This window comes from Carcharodon carcharias, chromosome 4, assembly GCF_017639515.1.
Source record: "Carcharodon carcharias isolate sCarCar2 chromosome 4, sCarCar2.pri, whole genome shotgun sequence".
In the NCBI taxonomy this organism is placed as follows: domain Eukaryota; kingdom Metazoa; phylum Chordata; class Chondrichthyes; order Lamniformes; family Lamnidae; genus Carcharodon; species Carcharodon carcharias.
In genome coordinates this window covers 114,829,426-114,850,306 of record NC_054470.1, presented here as the reverse complement: position 1 = coordinate 114,850,306, position 20,881 = coordinate 114,829,426, and the positions used below count along the sequence as shown (strand labels likewise).

The following is a 20,881-nucleotide window of genomic DNA, read 5'->3' as shown; positions in this document are numbered from 1 at the left end:
AGAGAGAGACAGACGGGGGGGAGGAGAGAGAGAGAGAGACAGACGGGGGGGAGGAGAGAGAGAGAGAGACAGACGGGGGGGAGGAGAGAGAGAGAGAGACAGACAGACGGGGGGGGAGGAGAGAGAGAGAGAGAGACAGACGGGGGGGGAGGAGAGAGAGAGAGAGAGAGACAGACGGGGGGGAGGAGAGAGAGAGAGAAAGAGACAGACGGGGGGGAGGAGAGAGAGAGAAAGAGAGAAGACGGGTGGGAGGAGAGAGAGAGAGAGAGAGAGAGAGACAGACGGGGGGGAGGAGAGAGAGAGAGAGAGAGAGACAGACGGGGGGGGAGGAGAGAGAGAGAGAGAGACAGACGGGGGGGGAGGAGAGAGAGAGAGAGAGAGACAGACGGGGGGGAGGAGAGAGAGAGAGAAAGAGACAGACGGGGGGGAGGAGAGAGAGAGAAAGAGAGAAGACGGGTGGGAGGAGAGAGAGAGAGAGAGAGAGAGAGACAGACTGGGGGGAGGAGAGAGAGAGAGAGAGAGAGAGACAGACGGGGGGGAGGAGAGAGAGAGAGAGAGAGAGAGACAGACGGGGGGGGAGGAGAGAGAGAGAGAGAGAGACAGACGGGGGGGAGGAGAGAGAGAGAGAGAGAGAGAGAGAGAGACAGACGGGGGGGAGGAGAGAGAGAGAGAGAGAGACAGACGGGGGGGAGGAGAGAGAGAGAGAGAGAGACAGACGGGGGGGAGGAGAGAGAGAGAGAGAGACAGACGAGGGGGGGACGAGAGAGAGAGAGACAGACGGGGGGGAGGAGAGAGAGAGAGCGAGGGTGGCGAGAGATGAGAGAGAGACAGAGCGAGGGTGATGAGAGACGAGAGAAGGGAGAGAGAGAACGGGTGGCCAGAGCAAGGATTGCGAGAGATGAGAGAGAGAGCGAGGGTGGCGAGAGAGAGAGAGCGAGGGTGGCGAGGGACGAGAGAGCGAGGGTGGCGAGGGACGAGAGAGCGAGGGTGGCGAGGGACGAGAGAGCGAGGGTGGCGAGGGACGAGAGAGCGAGGGTGGCGAGGGACGAGAGAGCGAGGGTGGCGAGGGACGAGCGAGCGAGGGTGGCGAGGGACGAGCGAGCGAGGGTGGCGAGGGACGAGCGAGCGAGGGTGGCGAGGGACGAGCGAGCGAGGGTGGCGAGGGACGAGCGAGCGAGGGTGGCGAGGGACGAGCGAGCGAGGGTGGCGAGGGACGAGCGAGCGAGGGTGGCGAGGGACGAGCGAGCGAGGGTGGCGAGGGACGAGCGAGCGAGGGTGGCGAGGGACGAGCGAGCGAGGGTGGCGAGGGACGAGCGAGCGAGAGTGGCGAGGGACGAGCGAGCGAGGGTGGCGAGGGACGAGCGAGCGAGGGTGGCGAGGGACGAGCGAGCGAGGGTGGCGAGGGACGAGAGAGCGAGGGTGGCGAGGGACGAGAGAGCGAGGGTGGCGAGGGACGAGAGAGCGAGGGTGGCGAGGGACGAGAGAGCGAGGGTGGCGAGGGACGAGAGAGCGAGGGTGGCGAGGGACGAGAGAGCGAGGGTGGCGAGGGACGAGAGAGCGAGGGTGGCGAGGGACGAGAGAGAGAGAGCGAGGGTGGCGAGGGACGAGAGAGAGAGAGCGAGGGTGGCGAGGGACGAGAGAGAGAGAGCGAGGGTGGCGAGAGACGAGAGAGAGAGAGCGAGGGTGGCGAGAGAGAGAGAGCGAGGGTGGCGAGAGAGAGAGCGAGGGTGGCGAGAGAGAGAGCGAGGGTGGCGAGAGAGAGAGCGAGGGTGGCGAGAGAGAGAGCGAGGGTGGCGAGAGAGAGAGCGAGGGTGGCGAGAGAGAGAGCGAGGGTGGCGAGAGAGAGAGCGAGGGTGGCGAGAGAGAGAGCGAGGGTGGCGAGAGAGAGAGCGAGGGTGGCGAGAGACGAGAGCGAGGGTGGCGAGAGACGAGAGCGAGGGTGGCGAGAGACGAGAGCGAGGGTGGCGAGAGACGAGAGCGAGGGTGGCGAGAGACGAGAGCGAGGGTGGCGAGAGACGAGAGCGAGGGTGGCGAGAGACGAGAGCGAGGGTGGCGAGAGACGAGAGCGAGGGTGGCGAGAGACGAGAGCGAGGGTGGCGAGAGACGAGAGCGAGGGTGGCGAGAGACGAGAGCGAGGGTGGCGAGAGACGAGAGCGAGGGTGGCGAGAGACGAGAGCGAGGGTGGCGAGAGACGAGAGCGAGGGTGGCGAGAGACGAGAGAGAGAGCGAGGGTGGCGAGAGAGAGAAAGAGAGAGAGCGAGGGTGGCGAGAGAGAGAAAGAGAGAGAGCGAGGGTGGAGAGAGAGAGAAAGAGAGAGAGCGAGGGTGGCGAGAGAGAGAAAGAGAGAGAGCGAGGGTGGCGAGAGAGAGAAAGAGAGAGAGCGAGGGTGGCGAGAGAGAGAAAGAGAGAGAGCGAGGGTGGAGAGAGAGAGAAAGAGAGAGAGCGAGGGTGGAGAGAGAGAAAGAGAGAGAGCGAGGGTGGCGAGAGACGAGAGAGAGAGCGAGGGTGGCGAGAGACGAGAGAGAGAGAGCGAGGGTGGCGAGAGACGAGAGAGAGAGAGCGAGGGTGGCGAGAGACGAGAGAGAGACAGCGAGGGTGGCGAGAGACGAGAGAGAGACAGCGAGGGTGGCGAGAGACGAGAGAGAGACAGCGAGGGTGGCGAGAGACGAGAGAGAGACAGCGAGGGTGGCGAGAGACGAGAGAGAGACAGCGAGGGTGGCGAGAGACGAGAGAGAGACAGCGAGGGTGGCGAGAGACGAGAGAGGGAGAGAGAGAAAGAGAGCGAGGGTGGCGAGAGATGAGAGACGAGAGAGAGAGAGCGAGGGTGGCAAGAGACGAGAGAGAACGAGAGCGAGGGTGGCGAGAGATGAGAGACGAGAGAGAGCGAGGGTGGCGAGAGATGAGAGACGAGAGAGAGCGAGGGTGGCAAGAGACGAGAGAGAAAGAGAGCGAGGGTGGCGAGAGATGAGAGACGAGAGAGAGTGAGAGAGCGAGGGTGGCGAGGAACGAGAGAGAGAGAGAGCGTGGGTGGTGAGAGACGAGAGAGAGAGAGAGCGAGGGTGGCGAGAGACGAGAGAGAGCGAGGGTGGCGAGAGACGAGAGAGAGAGCGAGGGTGGCGAGAGACGAGAGAGGGAGAGAGAGAAAGAGAGCGAGGGTGGCGAGAGACGAGGGAGAGAGAGAAAGAGAGCGAGGGTGGCGAGAGACGAGAGAGAGCGAGGGTGGCGAGAGACGAGAGAGAGAGCGAGGGTGGCGAGAGACGAGAGACAGCGAGGGTGGCGAGAGACGAGAGACAGCGAGGGTGGCGAGAGACGAGAGACAGCGAGGGTGGCGAGAGACGAGAGAGACAGCGAGGGTGGCGAGAGACGAGAGAGAGACAGCGAGGGTGGCGAGAGACGAGAGAGAGACAGCGAGGGTGGCGAGAGACGAGAGAGAGACAGCGAGGGTGGCGAGAGACGAGAGAGAGACAGCGAGGGTGGCGAGAGACGAGAGAGAGACAGCGAGGGTGGCGAGAGACGAGAGAGAGACAGCGAGGGTGGCGAGAGACGAGAGAGAGACAGCGAGGGTGGCGAGAGACGAGAGAGACAGCGAGGGTGGCGAGAGACGAGAGAGAGACAGCGAGGGTGGCGAGAGACGAGAGAGAGACAGCGAGGGTGGCGAGAGACGAGAGAGAGACAGCGAGGGTGGCGAGAGACGAGAGAGAGACAGCGAGGGTGGCGAGAGACGAGAGAGAGACAGCGAGGGTGGCGAGAGACGAGAGAGAGACAGCGAGGGTGGCGAGAGACGAGAGAGAGACAGCGAGGGTGGCGAGAGACGAGAGAGAGACAGCGAGGGTGGCGAGAGACGAGAGAGAGACAGCGAGGGTGGCGAGAGACGAGAGAGAGACAGCGAGGGTGGCGAGAGACGAGAGAGAGACAGCGAGGGTGGCGAGAGACGAGAGAGAGACAGCGAGGGTGGCGAGAGACGAGAGAGAGACAGCGAGGGTGGCGAGAGACGAGAGAGAGACAGCGAGGGTGGCGAGAGACGAGAGAGAGACAGCGAGGGTGGCGAGAGACGAGAGAGAGACAGCGAGGGTGGCGAGAGACGAGAGAGAGACAGCGAGGGTGGCGAGAGACGAGAGAGAGACAGCGAGGGTGGCGAGAGACGAGAGAGAGACAGCGAGGGTGGCGAGAGACGAGAGAGAGACAGCGAGGGTGGCGAGAGACGAGAGAGAGACAGCGAGGGTGGCGAGAGACGAGAGAGAGACAGCGAGGGTGGCGAGAGACGAGAGAGAGACAGCGAGGGTGGCGAGAGACGAGAGAGAGACAGCGAGGGTGGCGAGAGACGAGAGAGAGACAGCGAGGGTGGCGAGAGACGAGAGAGAGACAGCGAGGGTGGCGAGAGACGAGAGAGAGACAGCGAGGGTGGCGAGAGACGAGAGAGAGACAGCGAGGGTGGCGAGAGACGAGAGAGAGACAGCGAGGGTGGCGAGAGACGAGAGAGAGACAGCGAGGGTGGCGAGAGACGAGAGAGAGACAGCGAGGGTGGCGAGAGACGAGAGAGAGACAGCGAGGGTGGCGAGAGACGAGAGAGAGACAGCGAGGGTGGCGAGAGACGAGAGAGAGACAGCGAGGGTGGCGAGAGACGAGAGAGAGACAGCGAGGGTGGCGAGAGACGAGAGAGAGACAGCGAGGGTGGCGAGAGACGAGAGAGAGACAGCGAGGGTGGCGAGAGACGAGAGAGAGACAGCGAGGGTGGCGAGAGACGAGAGAGAGACAGCGAGGGTGGCGAGAGACGAGAGAGAGACAGCGAGGGTGGCGAGAGACGAGAGAGAGACAGCGAGGGTGGCGAGAGACGAGAGAGAGACAGCGAGGGTGGCGAGAGACGAGAGAGAGACAGCGAGGGTGGCGAGAGACGAGAGAGAGACAGCGAGGGTGGCGAGAGACGAGAGAGAGACAGCGAGGGTGGCGAGAGACGAGAGAGAGACAGCGAGGGTGGCGAGAGACGAGAGAGAGACAGCGAGGGTGGCGAGAGACGAGAGAGAGACAGCGAGGGTGGCGAGAGACGAGAGAGAGACAGCGAGGGTGGCGAGAGACGAGAGAGAGACAGCGAGGGTGGCGAGAGACGAGAGAGAGACAGCGAGGGTGGCGAGAGACGAGAGAGAGACAGCGAGGGTGGCGAGAGACGAGAGAGAGACAGCGAGGGTGGCGAGAGACGAGAGAGAGACAGCGAGGGTGGCGAGAGACGAGAGAGAGACAGCGAGGGTGGCGAGAGACGAGAGAGAGACAGCGAGGGTGGCGAGAGACGAGAGAGAGACAGCGAGGGTGGCGAGAGACGAGAGAGAGACAGCGAGGGTGGCGAGAGACGAGAGAGAGACAGCGAGGGTGGCGAGAGACGAGAGAGAGACAGCGAGGGTGGCGAGAGACGAGAGAGAGACAGCGAGGGTGGCGAGAGACGAGAGAGAGACAGCGAGGGTGGCGAGAGACGAGAGAGAGACAGCGAGGGTGGCGAGAGACGAGAGAGAGACAGCGAGGGTGGCGAGAGACGAGAGAGAGACAGCGAGGGTGGCGAGAGACGAGAGAGAGACAGCGAGGGTGGCGAGAGACGAGAGAGAGACAGCGAGGGTGGCGAGAGACGAGAGAGAGACAGCGAGGGTGGCGAGAGACGAGAGAGAGACAGCGAGGGTGGCGAGAGACGAGAGAGAGACAGCGAGGGTGGCGAGAGACGAGAGAGAGACAGCGAGGGTGGCGAGAGACGAGAGAGAGACAGCGAGGGTGGCGAGAGACGAGAGAGAGACAGCGAGGGTGGCGAGAGACGAGAGAGAGACAGCGAGGGTGGCGAGAGACGAGAGAGAGACAGCGAGGGTGGCGAGAGACGAGAGAGAGACAGCGAGGGTGGCGAGAGACGAGAGAGAGACAGCGAGGGTGGCGAGAGACGAGAGAGAGACAGCGAGGGTGGCGAGAGACGAGAGAGAGACAGCGAGGGTGGCGAGAGACGAGAGAGAGACAGCGAGGGGTGGCGAGAGACGAGAGAGAGACAGCGAGGGTGGCGAGAGACGAGAGAGAGACAGCGAGGGTGGCGAGAGACGAGAGAGAGACAGCGAGGGTGGCGAGAGACGAGAGAGAGAGCAGCGAGGGTGGCGAGAGACGAGAGAGAGAGACAGCGAGGGTGGCGAGAGACGAGAGAGAGAGAGCGAGGGTGGCGAGAGACGAGAGAGAGAGAGCGAGGGTGGCGAGAGACGAGAGAGAGAGAGCGAGGGTGGCGAGAGACGAGAGAGAGAGAGCGAGGGTGGCGAGAGACGAGAGAGAGAGAGCGAGGGTGGCGAGAGACGAGAGAGAGAGAGCGAGGGTGGCGAGAGACGAGAGAGAGAGAGCGAGGGTGGCGAGAGACGAGAGAGAGGAGCGAGGGTGGCGAGAGACGAGAGAGAGAGAGCGAGGGTGGCGAGAGACGAGAGAGAGAGAGCGAGGGTGGCGAGAGACGAGAGAGAGAGAGCGAGGGTGGCGAGAGACGAGAGAGAGGAGCGAGGGTGGCGAGAGACGAGAGAGAGGCAGCGAGGGTGGCGAGAGACGAGAGAGAGGCAGCGAGGGTGGCGAGAGACGAGAGAGAGGCAGCGAGGGTGGCGAGAGACGAGAGAGAGGCAGCGAGGGTGGCGAGAGACGAGAGAGAGGGAGCGAGGGTGGCGAGAGACGAGGAGAGAGAGAGCGAGGGTGGCGAGAGACGAGAGAGAGCGAGGGTGGCGAGAGACGAGAGAGAGAGAGCCAGGGTGGCGAGAGACGAGAGAGAGAGCAATGGTGGCGAGAGACGAGAGAGAGAGAGCAAGGGTGGCGAGAGAGAGAGAGCGAGGGTGGCGAGAGAGAGAGAGAGCGAGGGTGGCGAGAGACGAGAGAGAGAGAGCGAGGGTGGCGAGAGACGAGAGAGAGAGAGCGAGGGTGGCGAGAGACGAGAGAGAGAGAGCGAGGGTGGCGAGAGACGAGAGAGAGAGAGCGAGGGTGGCGAGAGACGAGAGAGAGAGAGCGAGGGTGGCGAGAGACGAGAGAGAGAGAGCGAGGGTGGCGAGGAGACGAGAGAGAGAGAGCGAGGGTGGCGAGAGACGAGAGAGAGAGAGCGAGGGTGGCGAGAGACGAGAGAGAGAGAGCGAGGGTGGCGAGAGACGAGAGAGAGAGAGCGAGGGTGGCGAGAGACGAGAGAGAGAGAGCGAGGGTGGCGAGAGACGAGAGAGAGAGAGCGAGGGTGGCGAGAGACGAGAGAGAGAGAGCGAGGGTGGCGAGAGACGAGAGAGAGAGAGCGAGGGTGGCGAGAGACGAGAGAGAGAGAGCGAGGGTGGCGAGAGACGAGAGAGAGAGAGCGAGGGTGGCGAGAGACGAGAGAGAGAGAGCGAGGGTGGCGAGAGACGAGAGAGAGAGAGCGAGGGTGGCGAGAGACGAGAGAGAGAGAGCGAGGGTGGCGAGAGACGAGAGAGAGAGAGCGAGGGTGGCGAGAGACGAGAGAGAGAGAGCGAGGGTGGCGAGAGACGAGAGAGAGAGAGCGAGGGTGGCGAGAGACGAGAGAGAGAGAGCGAGGGTGGCGAGAGACGAGAGAGAGAGAGCGAGGGTGGCGAGAGACGAGAGAGAGAGAGCGAGGGTGGCGAGAGACGAGAGAGAGAGAGCGAGGGTGGCGAGAGACGAGAGAGAGAGAGCGAGGGTGGCGAGAGACGAGAGAGAGAGAGCGAGGGTGGCGAGAGACGAGAGAGAGAGAGCGAGGGTGGCGAGAGACGAGAGAGAGAGAGCGAGGGTGGCGAGAGACGAGAGAGAGAGAGCGAGGGTGGCGAGAGACGAGAGAGAGAGAGCGAGGGTGGCGAGAGACGAGAGAGAGAGAGCGAGGGTGGCGAGAGACGAGAGAGAGAGAGCGAGGGTGGCGAGAGACGAGAGAGAGAGAGCGAGGGTGGCGAGAGACGAGAGAGAGAGAGCGAGGGTGGCGAGAGACGAGAGAGAGAGAGCGAGGGTGGCGAGAGACGAGAGAGAGAGAGCGAGGGTGGCGAGAGACGAGAGAGAGAGAGCGAGGGTGGCGAGAGACGAGAGAGAGAGAGCGAGGGTGGCGAGAGACGAGAGAGAGAGAGCGAGGGTGGCGAGAGACGAGAGAGAGAGAGCGAGGGTGGCGAGAGACGAGAGAGAGAGAGCGAGGGTGGCGAGAGACGAGAGAGAGAGAGCGAGGGTGGCGAGAGACGAGAGAGAGAGAGCGAGGGTGGCGAGAGACGAGAGAGAGAGAGCGAGGGTGGCGAGAGACGAGAGAGAGAGAGCGAGGGTGGCGAGAGACGAGAGAGAGAGAGCGAGGGTGGCGAGAGACGAGAGAGAGAGAGCGAGGGTGGCGAGAGACGAGAGAGAGACAGCGAGGGTGGCGAGAGACGAGAGAGAGAGAGCGAGGGTGGCGAGAGACGAGAGAGAGACAGCGAGGGTGGCGAGAGACGAGAGAGAGACAGCGAGGGTGGCGAGAGACGAGAGAGAGACAGCGAGGGTGGCGAGAGACGAGAGAGAGACAGCGAGGGTGGCGAGAGACGAGAGAGAGACAGCGAGGGTGGCGAGAGACGAGAGAGAGACAGCGAGGGTGGCGAGAGACGAGAGAGAGACAGCGAGGGTGGCGAGAGACGAGAGAGAGACAGCGAGGGTGGCGAGAGACGAGAGAGAGACAGCGAGGGTGGCGAGAGACGAGAGAGAGACAGCGAGGGTGGCGAGAGACGAGAGAGAGACAGCGAGGGTGGCGAGAGACGAGAGAGAGACAGCGAGGGTGGCGAGAGACGAGAGAGAGACAGCGAGGGTGGCGAGAGACGAGAGAGAGACAGCGAGGGTGGCGAGAGACGAGAGAGAGACAGCGAGGGTGGCGAGAGACGAGAGAGAGACAGCGAGGGTGGCGAGAGACGAGAGAGAGACAGCGAGGGTGGCGAGAGACGAGAGAGAGACAGCGAGGGTGGCGAGAGACGAGAGAGAGACAGCGAGGGTGGCGAGAGACGAGAGAGAGACAGCGAGGGTGGCGAGAGACGAGAGAGAGACAGCGAGGGTGGCGAGAGACGAGAGAGAGACAGCGAGGGTGGCGAGAGACGAGAGAGAGACAGCGAGGGTGGCGAGAGACGAGAGAGAGACAGCGAGGGTGGCGAGAGACGAGAGAGAGACAGCGAGGGTGGCGAGAGACGAGAGAGAGACAGCGAGGGTGGCGAGAGACGAGAGAGAGACAGCGAGGGTGGCGAGAGACGAGAGAGAGACAGCGAGGGTGGCGAGAGACGAGAGAGAGACAGCGAGGGTGGCGAGAGACGAGAGAGAGACAGCGAGGGTGGCGAGAGACGAGAGAGAGACAGCGAGGGTGGCGAGAGACGAGAGAGAGACAGCGAGGGTGGCGAGAGACGAGAGAGAGACAGCGAGGGTGGCGAGAGACGAGAGAGAGACAGCGAGGGTGGCGAGAGACGAGAGAGAGACAGCGAGGGTGGCGAGAGACGAGAGAGAGACAGCGAGGGTGGCGAGAGACGAGAGAGAGACAGCGAGGGTGGCGAGAGACGAGAGAGAGACAGCGAGGGTGGCGAGAGACGAGAGAGAGACAGCGAGGGTGGCGAGAGACGAGAGAGAGACAGCGAGGGTGGCGAGAGACGAGAGAGAGACAGCGAGGGTGGCGAGAGACGAGAGAGAGACAGCGAGGGTGGCGAGAGACGAGAGAGAGACAGCGAGGGTGGCGAGAGACGAGAGAGAGACAGCGAGGGTGGCGAGAGACGAGAGAGAGACAGCGAGGGTGGCGAGAGACGAGAGAGAGACAGCGAGGGTGGCGAGAGACGAGAGAGAGACAGCGAGGGTGGCGAGAGACGAGAGAGAGACAGCGAGGGTGGCGAGAGACGAGAGAGAGACAGCGAGGGTGGCGAGAGACGAGAGAGAGACAGCGAGGGTGGCGAGAGACGAGAGAGAGACAGCGAGGGTGGCGAGAGACGAGAGAGAGACAGCGAGGGTGGCGAGAGACGAGAGAGAGACAGCGAGGGTGGCGAGAGACGAGAGAGAGACAGCGAGGGTGGCGAGAGACGAGAGAGAGACAGCGAGGGTGGCGAGAGACGAGAGAGAGACAGCGAGGGTGGCGAGAGACGAGAGAGAGACAGCGAGGGTGGCGAGAGACGAGAGAGAGACAGCGAGGGTGGCGAGAGACGAGAGAGAGACAGCGAGGGTGGCGAGAGACGAGAGAGAGACAGCGAGGGTGGCGAGAGACGAGAGAGAGACAGCGAGGGTGGCGAGAGACGAGAGAGAGACAGCGAGGGTGGCGAGAGACGAGAGAGAGACAGCGAGGGTGGCGAGAGACGAGAGAGAGACAGCGAGGGTGGCGAGAGACGAGAGAGAGACAGCGAGGGTGGCGAGAGACGAGAGAGAGACAGCGAGGGTGGCGAGAGACGAGAGAGAGACAGCGAGGGTGGCGAGAGACGAGAGAGAGACAGCGAGGGTGGCGAGAGACGAGAGAGAGACAGCGAGGGTGGCGAGAGACGAGAGAGAGACAGCGAGGGTGGCGAGAGACGAGAGAGAGACAGCGAGGGTGGCGAGAGACGAGAGACGAGAGACGAGAGAGAGGGAGCGAGGGTGGCGAGAGACGAGAGACGAGAGAGAGGGAGCGAGGGTGGCGAGAGACGAGAGACGAGAGAGAGGGATCGAGGGTGGCGAGAGACGAGAGAGCGAGGGTGGCGAGAGACAGCGAGGGTGGCGAGAGACGAGAGACAGCGAGGGTGGCGAGAGACGAGAGACAGCGAGGGTGGCGAGAGACGAGAGACAGCGAGGGTGGCGAGAGACGAGAGACAGCGAGGGTGGCGAGAGACGAGAGAGGGAGAGAGAGAAAGAGAGCGAGGGTGGCGAGAGACGAGAGACGAGAGAGAGAGAGCGAGGGTGGCGAGAGACGAGAGACGAGAGAGAGAGAGCGAGGGTGGCGAGAGACGAGATAGAGCGAGGGTGGCGAGAGACGAGAGAGAGAGCGAGGGTGGCGAGAGACGAGAGAGAGAGCGAGGGTGGCGAGAGACGAGAGAGAGAGCGAGGGTGGCGAGAGACGAGAGAGAGCGAGGGTGGCGAGAGACGAGAGAGAGAGCGAGGGTGGCGAGAGACGAGAGAGAGAGCGAGGGTGGCGAGAGACGAGAGAGCAAGGGTGGCGAGAGACGAGAGAGAAAGAGAGCGAGGGTGGCGAGAGACGAGAGAGAAAGAGAGCGAGGGTGGCGAGAGACGAGAGACGAGAGAGAGGGAGCGAGGGTGGCGAGAGACGAGAGACGAGAGAGAGGGATCGAGGGTGGCGAGAGACGAGAGAGCGAGGCTGGCGAGAGACGAGAGACAGCGAGGGTGGCGAGAGACGAGAGACAGCGAGGGTGGCGAGAGACGAGAGACAGCGAGGGTGGCGAGAGACGAGAGACAGCGAGGGTGGCGAGAGACGAGAGACAGCGAGGGTGGCGAGAGACGAGAGAGGGGGAGAGAGTGAGAGAGAGCGAGGGTGGCGAGAGACGAGAGAGAGAGAGAGCGAGGGTGGCGAGAGACGAGCGAGAGAGAGCGAGGGTGGCGAGAGACGAGAGAGAGACAGCGAGGGTGGCGAGAGACGAGAGAGAGAGACAGCGAGGGTGGCGAGAGACGAGAGAGAGAGAGAGCGAGGGTGGCGAGAGACGAGAGAGGGTGAGAGACAGCGAGGGTGGCGAGAGACGAGAGAGGGAGAGAGAGAAAGAGAGCGAGGGTGGCGAGAGACGAGAGACGAGAGAGAGAGAGCGAGGGTGGCGAGAGACGAGAGACGAGAGAGAGAGAGCGAGGGTGGCGAGAGACGAGATAGAGCGAGGGTGGCGAGAGACGAGAGAGAGAGCGAGGGTGGCGAGAGACGAGAGAGAGAGCGAGGGTGGCGAGAGACGAGAGAGAGAGCGAGGGTGGCGAGAGACGAGAGAGAGCGAGGGTGGCGAGAGACGAGAGAGAGCGAGGGTGGCGAGAGACGTGAGAGAGAGCGAGGGTGGCGAGAGACGAGAGAGCAAGGGTGGCGAGAGACGAGAGAGAGAGAGCGAGGGTGGCGAGAGACGAGAGAGAGAGAGCGAGGGTGGCGAGAGACGAGAGACGAGAGAGAGGGAGCGAGGGTGGCGAGAGACGAGAGACGAGAGAGAGGGAGCGAGGGTGGCGAGAGACGAGAGACAGCGAGGGTGGCGAGAGACGAGAGACAGCGAGGGTGGCGAGAGACGAGAGACAGCGAGGGTGGCGAGAGACGAGAGACAGCGAGGGTGGCGAGAGACGAGAGACAGCGAGGGTGGCGAGAGACGAGAGACAGCGAGGGTGGCGAGAGACGAGAGAGAGAGAGAGCGAGGGTGGCGAGAGACGAGAGAGAGAGAGAGCGAGGGTGGCGAGAGACGAGAGAGGGTGAGAGACAGCGAGGGTGGCGAGAGACGAGAGAGGGAGAGAGAGAAAGAGAGCGAGGGTGGCGAGAGACGAGAGAGAGAGAGCGAGGGTGGCGAGAGACGAGAGACGAGAGAGAGAGAGCGAGGGTGGCGAGAGACGAGATAGAGCGAGGGTGGCGAGAGACGAGAGAGAGAGCGAGGGTGGCGAGAGACGAGAGAGAGAGCGAGGGTGGCGAGAGACGAGAGAGAGAGCGAGGGTGGCGAGAGACGAGAGAGAGCGAGGGTGGCGAGAGACGAGAGAGAGAGCGAGGGTGGCGAGAGACGAGAGAGAGAGCGAGGGTGGCGAGAGACGAGAGAGCAAGGGTGGCGAGAGACGAGAGAGAGAGAGCGAGGGTGGCGAGAGACGAGAGAGAGAGAGCGAGGGTGGCGAGAGACGAGAGACGAGAGAGAGGGAGCGAGGGTGGCGAGAGACGAGAGACGAGAGAGAGGGAGCGAGGGTGGCGAGAGACGAGAGAGCGAGGGTGGCGAGAGACGAGAGACAGCGAGGGTGGCGAGAGACGAGAGACAGCGAGGGTGGCGAGAGACGAGAGACAGCGAGGGTGGCGAGAGACGAGAGACAGCGAGGGTGGCGAGAGACGAGAGACAGCGAGGGTGGCGAGAGACGAGAGACAGCGAGGGTGGCGAGAGACGAGAGAGAGAGACAGCGAGGGTGGCGAGAGACGAGAGAGAGAGAGAGCGAGGGTGGCGAGAGACGAGAGAGGGTGAGAGACAGCGAGGGTGGCGAGAGACGAGAGAGGGAGAGAGAGAAAGAGAGCGAGGGTGGCGAGAGACGAGAGAGAGAGCGAGGGTGGCGAGAGACGAGAGACGAGAGAGAGAGAGCGAGGGTGGCGAGAGACGAGATAGAGCGAGGGTGGCGAGAGACGAGAGAGAGAGCGAGGGTGGCGAGAGACGAGAGAGAGAGCGAGGGTGGCGAGAGACGAGAGAGAGAGCGAGGGTGGCGAGAGACGAGAGAGAGCGAGGGTGGCGAGAGACGAGAGAGAGAGCGAGGGTGGCGAGAGACGAGAGAGAGAGCGAGGGTGGCGAGAGACGAGAGAGCAAGGGTGGCGAGAGACGAGAGAGAGAGAGCGAGGGTGGCGAGAGACGAGAGAGAGACAGCGAGGGTGGCGAGAGACGAGAGACGAGAGAGAGGGAGCGAGGGTGGCGAGAGACGAGAGACGAGAGAGAGGGAGCGAGGGTGGCGAGAGACGAGAGAGCGAGGGTGGCGAGAGACGAGAGAGCGAGGGTGGCGAGAGACGAGAGACAGCGAGGGTGGCGAGAGACGAGAGACAGCGAGGGTGGCGAGAGACGAGAGACAGCGAGGGTGGCGAGAGACGAGAGACAGCGAGGGTGGCGAGAGACGAGAGACAGCGAGGGTGGCGAGAGACGAGAGACAGCAAGGGTGGCGAGAGACGAGAGACAGCGAGGGTGGCGAGAGACGAGAGAGAGACAGCGAGGGTGGCGAGAGACGAGAGAGAGAGAGAGCGAGGGTGGCGAGAGACGAGAGAGGGTGAGAGACAGCGAGGGTGGCGAGAGACGAGAGAGGGAGAGAGAGAAAGAGAGCGAGGGTGGCGAGAGACGAGAGACGAGAGAGAGAGAGCGAGGGTGGCGAGAGACGAGAGACGAGAGAGAGAGAGCGAGGGTGGCGAGAGACGAGATAGAGCGAGGGTGGCGAGAGACGAGAGAGAGAGCGAGGGTGGCGAGAGACGAGAGAGAGAGCGAGGGTGGCGAGAGACGAGAGAGAGAGCGAGGGTGGCGAGAGACGAGAGAGAGCGAGGGTGGCGAGAGACGAGAGAGAGCGAGGGTGGCGAGAGACGAGAGAGAGCGAGGGTGGCGAGAGACGAGAGAGAGCGAGGGTGGCGAGAGACGAGAGAGAGAGCGAGGGTGGCGAGAGACGAGAGAGCAAGGGTGGCGAGAGACGAGAGAGAGAGAGCGAGGGTGGCGAGAGACGAGAGAGAGAGAGCGAGGGTGGCGAGAGACGTGAGAGAGACAGCGAGGTTGGCGAGGGACGAGCGAGAGAGCGAGGATGGCGAAAGACGAGAGAGAGAGAGCGAGGTTGGCGAGAGACGAGAGAGAGAGAGAGCGAGGGTGATGAGAGACGAGAGAGAGAGCGAGGTTGGTGAGAGACGAGAGAGAGAGAGCGAGTGTGGCAAGAGACGGGAGAGGGCGAGAGACAAGAGAGAGCGAGGGTGGCGAGAGACGAGAGAGAGCGAGGGTGGCGAGAGACGAGAGAGAGCGAGGGTGGCGAGAGACGAGAGAGAGCGAGGGTGGCGAGAGACGAGAGAGAGAGAGCGAGGGTGGCGAGGGACGAGCGAGAGAGAGCGAGGGTGGCGAGGGACGAGCGAGAGTGAGCGAGGGTGGCGAGGGACGAGCGAGAGAGAGCGAGGGTGGCGAGGGACGAGCGAGAGAGAGCGAGGGTGGCGAGGGACGAGCGAGAGAGAGCGAGGGTGGCGAGGGACGAGCGAGAGAGAGCGAGGGTGGCGAGAGACGAGCGAGAGAGAGCGAGGGTGGCGAGAGACGAGAGAGGGAGAGAGAGCGAGGGTGGCGAGAGACGAGAGAGGGAGAGAGAGCGAGTGTGGCGATAGACGAGAGAGGGAGAGAGAGCGAGTGTGGCGAGAGACGAGAGAGGGAGAGAGAGCGAGGGTGGCGAGGGACGAGAGAGAGAGAGCGAGGGTGGCGAGAGACGAGAGAGGGAGAGAGAGCGAGGGTGGCGAGAGACGAGAGAGGGAGAGAGAGCGAGTGTGGCGAGAGACGAGAGGGAGAGAGAGCGAGGGTGGCGAGAGACGAGAGAGAGAGAGCGAGGGTGGCGAGGGACGAGAGAGAGGGAGCGAGGGTGGCGAGAGACGAGAGAGAGGGAGCGAGGGTGTCGAGAGACGAGAGAGAGGGAGCGAGGGTGGCGAGAGACGAGAGAGAGGGAGCGAGGGTGGCGAGAGACGAGAGAGAGGGAGCGAGGGTGGCGAGAGACGAGAGGGAGAGGGAGCGAGGGTGGCGAGAGACGAGAGAGCGAGGGTGGCGAGAGACGAGAGAGCGAGGGTGGCGAGAGACGAGAGAGCGAGGGTGGCGAGAGACGAGAGAGCGAGGGTGGCGAGAGACGAGAGAGCGAGGGTGGCGAGAGACGAGAGACAGCGAGGGTGGCGAGAGACGAGAGACAGCGAGGGTGGCGAGAGACGAGAGACAGCGAGGGTGGCGAGAGACGAGAGAGCGAGGGTGGCGAGAGACGAGAGAGCGAGGGTAGCGAGAGACGAGAGAGCGAGGGTGGCGAGAGACGAGAGACAGCGAGGGTGGCGAGAGACGAGAGACAGCGAGGGTGGCGAGCGACGAGAGAGAGAGAGCGAGGGTGGCGAGAGACGAGAGAGAGAGAGCGAGGGTGGCGAGAGACGAGAGAGAGAGAGCGAGGGTGGCGAGAGACGAGAGAGAGAGAGCGAGGGTGGCGAGAGACGAGAGAGAGAGAGCGAGGGTGGCGAGAGACGAGAGAGAGAGAGCGAGGGTGGCGAGAGACGAGAGAGAGAGAGCGAGGGTGGCGAGAGACGAGAGAGAGAGAGCGAGGGTGGCGAGAGACGAGAGAGAGAGAGCGAGGGTGGCGAGAGACGAGAGAGAGAGAGCGAGGGTGGCGAGAGACGAGAGAGAGAGAGCGAGGGTGGCGAGAGACGAGAGAGAGAGAGCGAGGGTGGCGAGAGACGAGAGAGAGAGAGCGAGGGTGGCGAGAGACGAGAGAGAGAGAGCGAGGGTGGCGAGAGACGAGAGAGAGAGAGCGAGGGTGGCGAGAGACGAGAGAGAGAGAGCGAGGGTGGCGAGAGACGAGAGAGAGAGAGCGAGGGTGGCGAGAGACGAGAGAGAGAGAGCGAGGGTGGCGAGAGACGAGAGAGAGAGAGCGAGGGTGGCGAGAGACGAGAGAGAGAGAGCGAGGGTGGCGAGAGACGAGAGAGAGAGAGCGAGGGTGGCGAGAGACGAGAGAGAGAGAGCGAGGGTGGCGAGAGACGAGAGAGAGAGAGCGAGGGTGGCGAGAGACGAGAGAGAGAGAGCGAGGGTGGCGAGAGACGAGAGAGAGAGAGCGAGGGTGGCGAGAGACGAGAGAGAGAGAGCGAGGGTGGCGAGAGACGAGAGAGAGAGAGCGAGGGTGGCGAGAGACGAGAGAGAGAGAGCGAGGGTGGCGAGAGACGAGAGAGAGAGAGCGAGGGTGGCGAGAGACGAGAGAGAGAGAGCGAGGGTGGCGAGAGACGAGAGAGAGACAGCGAGGGTGGCGAGAGACGAGAGACGAGAGAGAGAGAGCGAGGGTGGCGAGAGACGAGAGACGAGAGAGAGAGAGCGAGGGTGGCGAGAGACGAGAGACGAGAGAGAGAGGGAGCGAGGGTGGCGAGAGACGAGAGACGAGAGAGAGAGGGAGCGAGGGTGGCGAGAGACGAGAGAGCGAGGGTGGCGAGAGACGAGAGACAGCGAGGGTGGCGAGAGACGAGAGACAGCGAGGGTGGCGAGAGACGAGAGACAGCGAGGGTGGCGAGAGACGAGAGACAGCGAGGGTGGCGAGAGACGAGAGACAGCGAGGGTGGCGAGAGACGAGAGACAGCGAGGGTGGCGAGAGACGAGAGACAGCGAGGGTGGCGAGAGACGAGAGACAGCGAGGGTGGCGAGAGACGAGAGACAGCGAGGGTGGCGAGAGACGAGAGACAGCGAGGGTGGCGAGAGACGAGAGACAGCGAGGGTGGCGAGAGACGAGAGACAGCGAGGGTGGCGAGAGACGAGAGACAGCGAGGGTGGCGAGAGACGAGAGACAGCGAGGGTGGCGAGAGACGAGAGACGAGAGAGAGACAGCGAGGGTGGCGAGAGACGAGAGAGGGAGAGAGAGAAAGAGAGCGAGGGTGGCGAGAGACGAGAGAGGGAGAGAGAGAAAGAGAGCGAGGGTGGCGAGAGATGAGAGACGAGAGAGAGAGAGCGAGGGTGGCAAGAGACGAGAGATGAGAGACGAGAGAGAGAGAGAGAGCGAGGGTGGCGAGGAACGAGAGAGAGAGAGAGCGTGGGTGGTGAGAGACGAGAGAGAGAGAGAGAGAGCGAGGGTGGCGAGGAACGAGAGAGAGAGAGAGCGTGGGTGGCGAGAGACGAGAGAGAGAGAGAGCAAGGGTGGCGAGAGACGAGAGAGAGCGAGGGTGGCGAGAGACGAGAGAGAGAGCGAGGGTGGCGAGAGACGAGAGAGCGAGGTTGGCGAGAGACGAGAGAGAGAGAGCGAGGGTGGCGAGAGACGAGAGAGAGAGAGCGAGGGTGGCGAGAGACGAGAGAGAGAGAGAGCGAGGGTGGCGAGAGACGTGAGAGAGACAGCGAGGGTGGCGAGGGACGAGCGAGAGAGAGCGAGGGTGGCGAAAGACGAGAGAGAGAGCGAGGGTGGCGAGACGAGAGAGAGAGAGAGCGAGGGTGATGAGAGACGAGAGAGAGAGCGAGGTTGGCGAGAGACGAGAGAGAGAGAGCGAGGGTGGCAAGAGACGAGAGAGGGCGAGAGACGAGAGAGAGCGAGGGTGGCGAGAGACGAGAGAGAGCGAGGGTGGCGAGAGACGAGAGAGAGCGAGGGTGGCGAGAGAGGAGCGAGAGAGAGCGAGGGTGGCGAGGGACGAGCGAGAGAGAGCGAGGGTGGCGAGGGACGAGCGAGAGAGAGCGAGGGTGGCGAGGGACGAGCGAGAGAGAGCGAGGGTGGCGAGGGACGAGCGAGAGAGAGCGAGGGTGGCGAGGGACGAGCGAGAGAGAGCGAGGGTGGCGAGGGACGAGCGAGAGAGAGCGAGGGTGGCGAGGGACGAGAGAGAGAGAGAGCGTGGGTGGCGAGAGACGAGAGAGAGAGAGAGCGAGGGTGGCGAGAGACGAGATAGAGCGAGGGTGGCGAGAGACGAGAGAGAGAGCGAGGGTGGCGAGAGACGAGAGAGAGCGAGGGTGGCGAGAGACGAGAGAGAGAGCGAGGGTGGCGAGAGACGAGAGAGCAAGGGTGGCGAGAGACGAGAGAGAGAGAGCGAGGGTGGCGAGAGACGAGAGAGAGAGAGCGAGGGTGGCGAGAGACGTGAGAGAGACAGCGAGGTTGGCGAGGGACGAGCGAGAGAGCGAGGATGGCGAAAGACGAGAGAGAGAGAGCGAGGGTGGCGAGAGACGAGAGAGAGAGAGAGCGAGGGTGATGAGAGACGAGAGAGAGAGCGAGGTTGGTGAGAGACGAGAGAGAGAGAGCGAGTGTGGCAAGAGACGGGAGAGGGCGAGAGACAAGAGAGAGCGAGGGTGGCGAGAGACGAGAGAGAGCGAGGGTGGCGAGAGACGAGAGAGAGCGAGGGTGGCGAGAGACGAGAGAGAGCGAGGGTGGCGAGAGACGAGAGAGAGAGAGCGAGGGTGGCGAGGGACGAGCGAGAGAGAGCGAGGGTGGCGAGGGACGAGCGAGAGTGAGCGAGGGTGGCGAGGGACGAGCGAGAGAGAGCGAGGGTGCCGAGGGACGAGCGAGAGAGAGCGAGGGTGGCGAGGGACGAGCGAGAGAGAGCGAGGGTGGCGAGGGACGAGCGAGAGAGAGCGAGGGTGGTGAGAGACGAGCGAGAGAGAGCGAGGGTGGCGAGAGACGAGAGAGGGAGAGAGAGCGAGGGTGGCGAGAGACGAGAGAGGGAGAGAGAGCGAGGGTGGCGAGAGACGAGAGAGGGAGAGAGAGCGAGTGTGGCGAGAGACGAGAGAGGGAGAGAGAGCGAGGGTGGCGAGGGACGAGAGAGAGAGAGCGAGGGTGGCGCGGGACGAGAGAGAGAGAGCGAGGGTGGCGAGAGACGAGAGAGAGGGAGCGAGGGTGTCGAGAGACGAGAGAGAGGGAGCGAGGGTGGCGAGAGACGAGAGAGAGGGAGCGAGGGTGGCGAGAGACGAGAGAGAGGGAGCGAGGGTGGCGAGAGACGAGAGGGAGAGGGAGCGAGGGTGGCGAGAGACGAGAGAGCGAGGGTGGCGAGAGACGAGAGAGCGAGGGTGGCGAGAGACGAGAGAGCGAGGGTGGCGAGAGACGAGAGAGCGAGGGTGGCGAGAGACGAGAGAGCGAGGGTGGCGAGAGACGAGAGAGCGAGGGTGGCGAGAGACGAGAGACAGCGAGGGTGGCGAGAGACGAGAGACAGCGAGGGTGGCGAGAGACGAGAGACAGCGAGGGTGGCGAGAGACGAGAGACAGCGAGGGTGGCGAGAGACGAGAGAGCGAGGGTGGCGAGAGACGAGAGAGCGAGGGTGGCGAGAGACGAGAGACAGCGAGGGTGGCGAGAGACGAGAGACAGCGAGGGTGGCGAGAGACGAGAGACAGCGAGGGTGGCGAGCGACGAGAGAGAGAGAGCGAGGGTGGCGAGAGACGAGAGAGAGAGAGCGAGGGTGGCGAGAGACGAGAGAGAGAGAGCGAGAGTGGCGAGAGACGAGAGAGAGAGAGCGAGGGTGGCGAGAGACGAGAGAGAGAGAGCGAGGGTGGCGAGAGACGAGAGAGAGAGAGCGAGGGTGGCGAGAGACGAGAGAGAGAGAGCGAGGGTGGCGAGAGACGAGAGAGAGAGAGCGAGGGTGGCGAGAGACGAGAGAGAGAGAGCGAGGGTGGCGAGAGACGAGAGAGAGAGAGCGAGGGTGGCGAGAGACGAGAGAGAGAGAGCGAGGGTGGCGAGAGACGAGAGAGAGAGAGCGAGGGTGGCGAGAGACGAGAGAGAGAGAGCGAGGGTGGCGAGAGACGAGAGAGAGAGAGCGAGGGTGGCGAGAGACGAGAGAGAGAGAGCGAGGGTGGCGAGAGACGAGAGACGAGAGAGAGAGAGCGAGGGTGGCGAGAGACGAGAGAGAGAGAGCGAGGGTGGCGAGAGACGAGAGAGAGAGAGCGAGGGTGGCGAGAGACGAGAGAGAGAGAGCGAGGGTGGCGAGAGACGAGAGAGAGACAGCGAGGGTGGCGAGAGACGAGAGAGAGAGACAGCGAGGGTGGCGAGAGACGAGAGAGAGACAGCGAGGGTGGCGAGAGACGAGAGAGAGACAGCGAGGGTGGCGAGAGACGAGAGAGAGACAGCGAGGGTGGCGAGAGACGAGAGAGAGACAGCGAGGGTGGCGAGAGACGAGAGAGAGACAGCGAGGGTGGCGAGAGACGAGAGAGAGACAGCGAGGGTGGCGAGAGACGAGAGAGAGACAGCGAGGGTGGCGAGAGACGAGAGAGAGACAGCGAGGGTGGCGAGAGACGAGAGAGAGACAGCGAGGGTGGCGAGAGACGAGAGAGAGACAGCGAGGGTGGCGAGAGACGAGAGAGAGACAGCGAGGGTGGCGAGAGACGAGAGAGAGACAGAGAGGGTGGCGAGAGGCGAGAGACGAGAGAGAGACAGAGAGGGTGGCGAGAGGCGAGAGACGAGAGAGAGACAGAGAGGGTGGCGAGAGGCGAGAGACGAGAGAGAGACAGCGAGGGTGGCGAGAGGCGAGAGACGAGAGAGAGACAGCGAGGGTGGCGAGAGGCGAGAGAGAGACAGCGAGGGTGGCGAGAGACGAGAGAGGGAGAGAGAGAAAGAGAGCGAGGGTGGCGAGAGATGAGAGACGAGAGAGAGA

The 20,881-nt window shown here is 63.9% G+C and overlaps 1 protein-coding gene across 13 annotated transcripts in view; it reads left to right on the top strand.

Annotated features, from left to right (window-relative positions):
• Positions 1 to 20,881, top strand: part of LOC121277245 (phosphatidylinositol 4-phosphate 5-kinase type-1 beta-like) — a 637,142-nt gene that overhangs the window by 52,915 nt on the left and 563,346 nt on the right. The gene's annotated exons all lie outside the window — the stretch shown is intronic.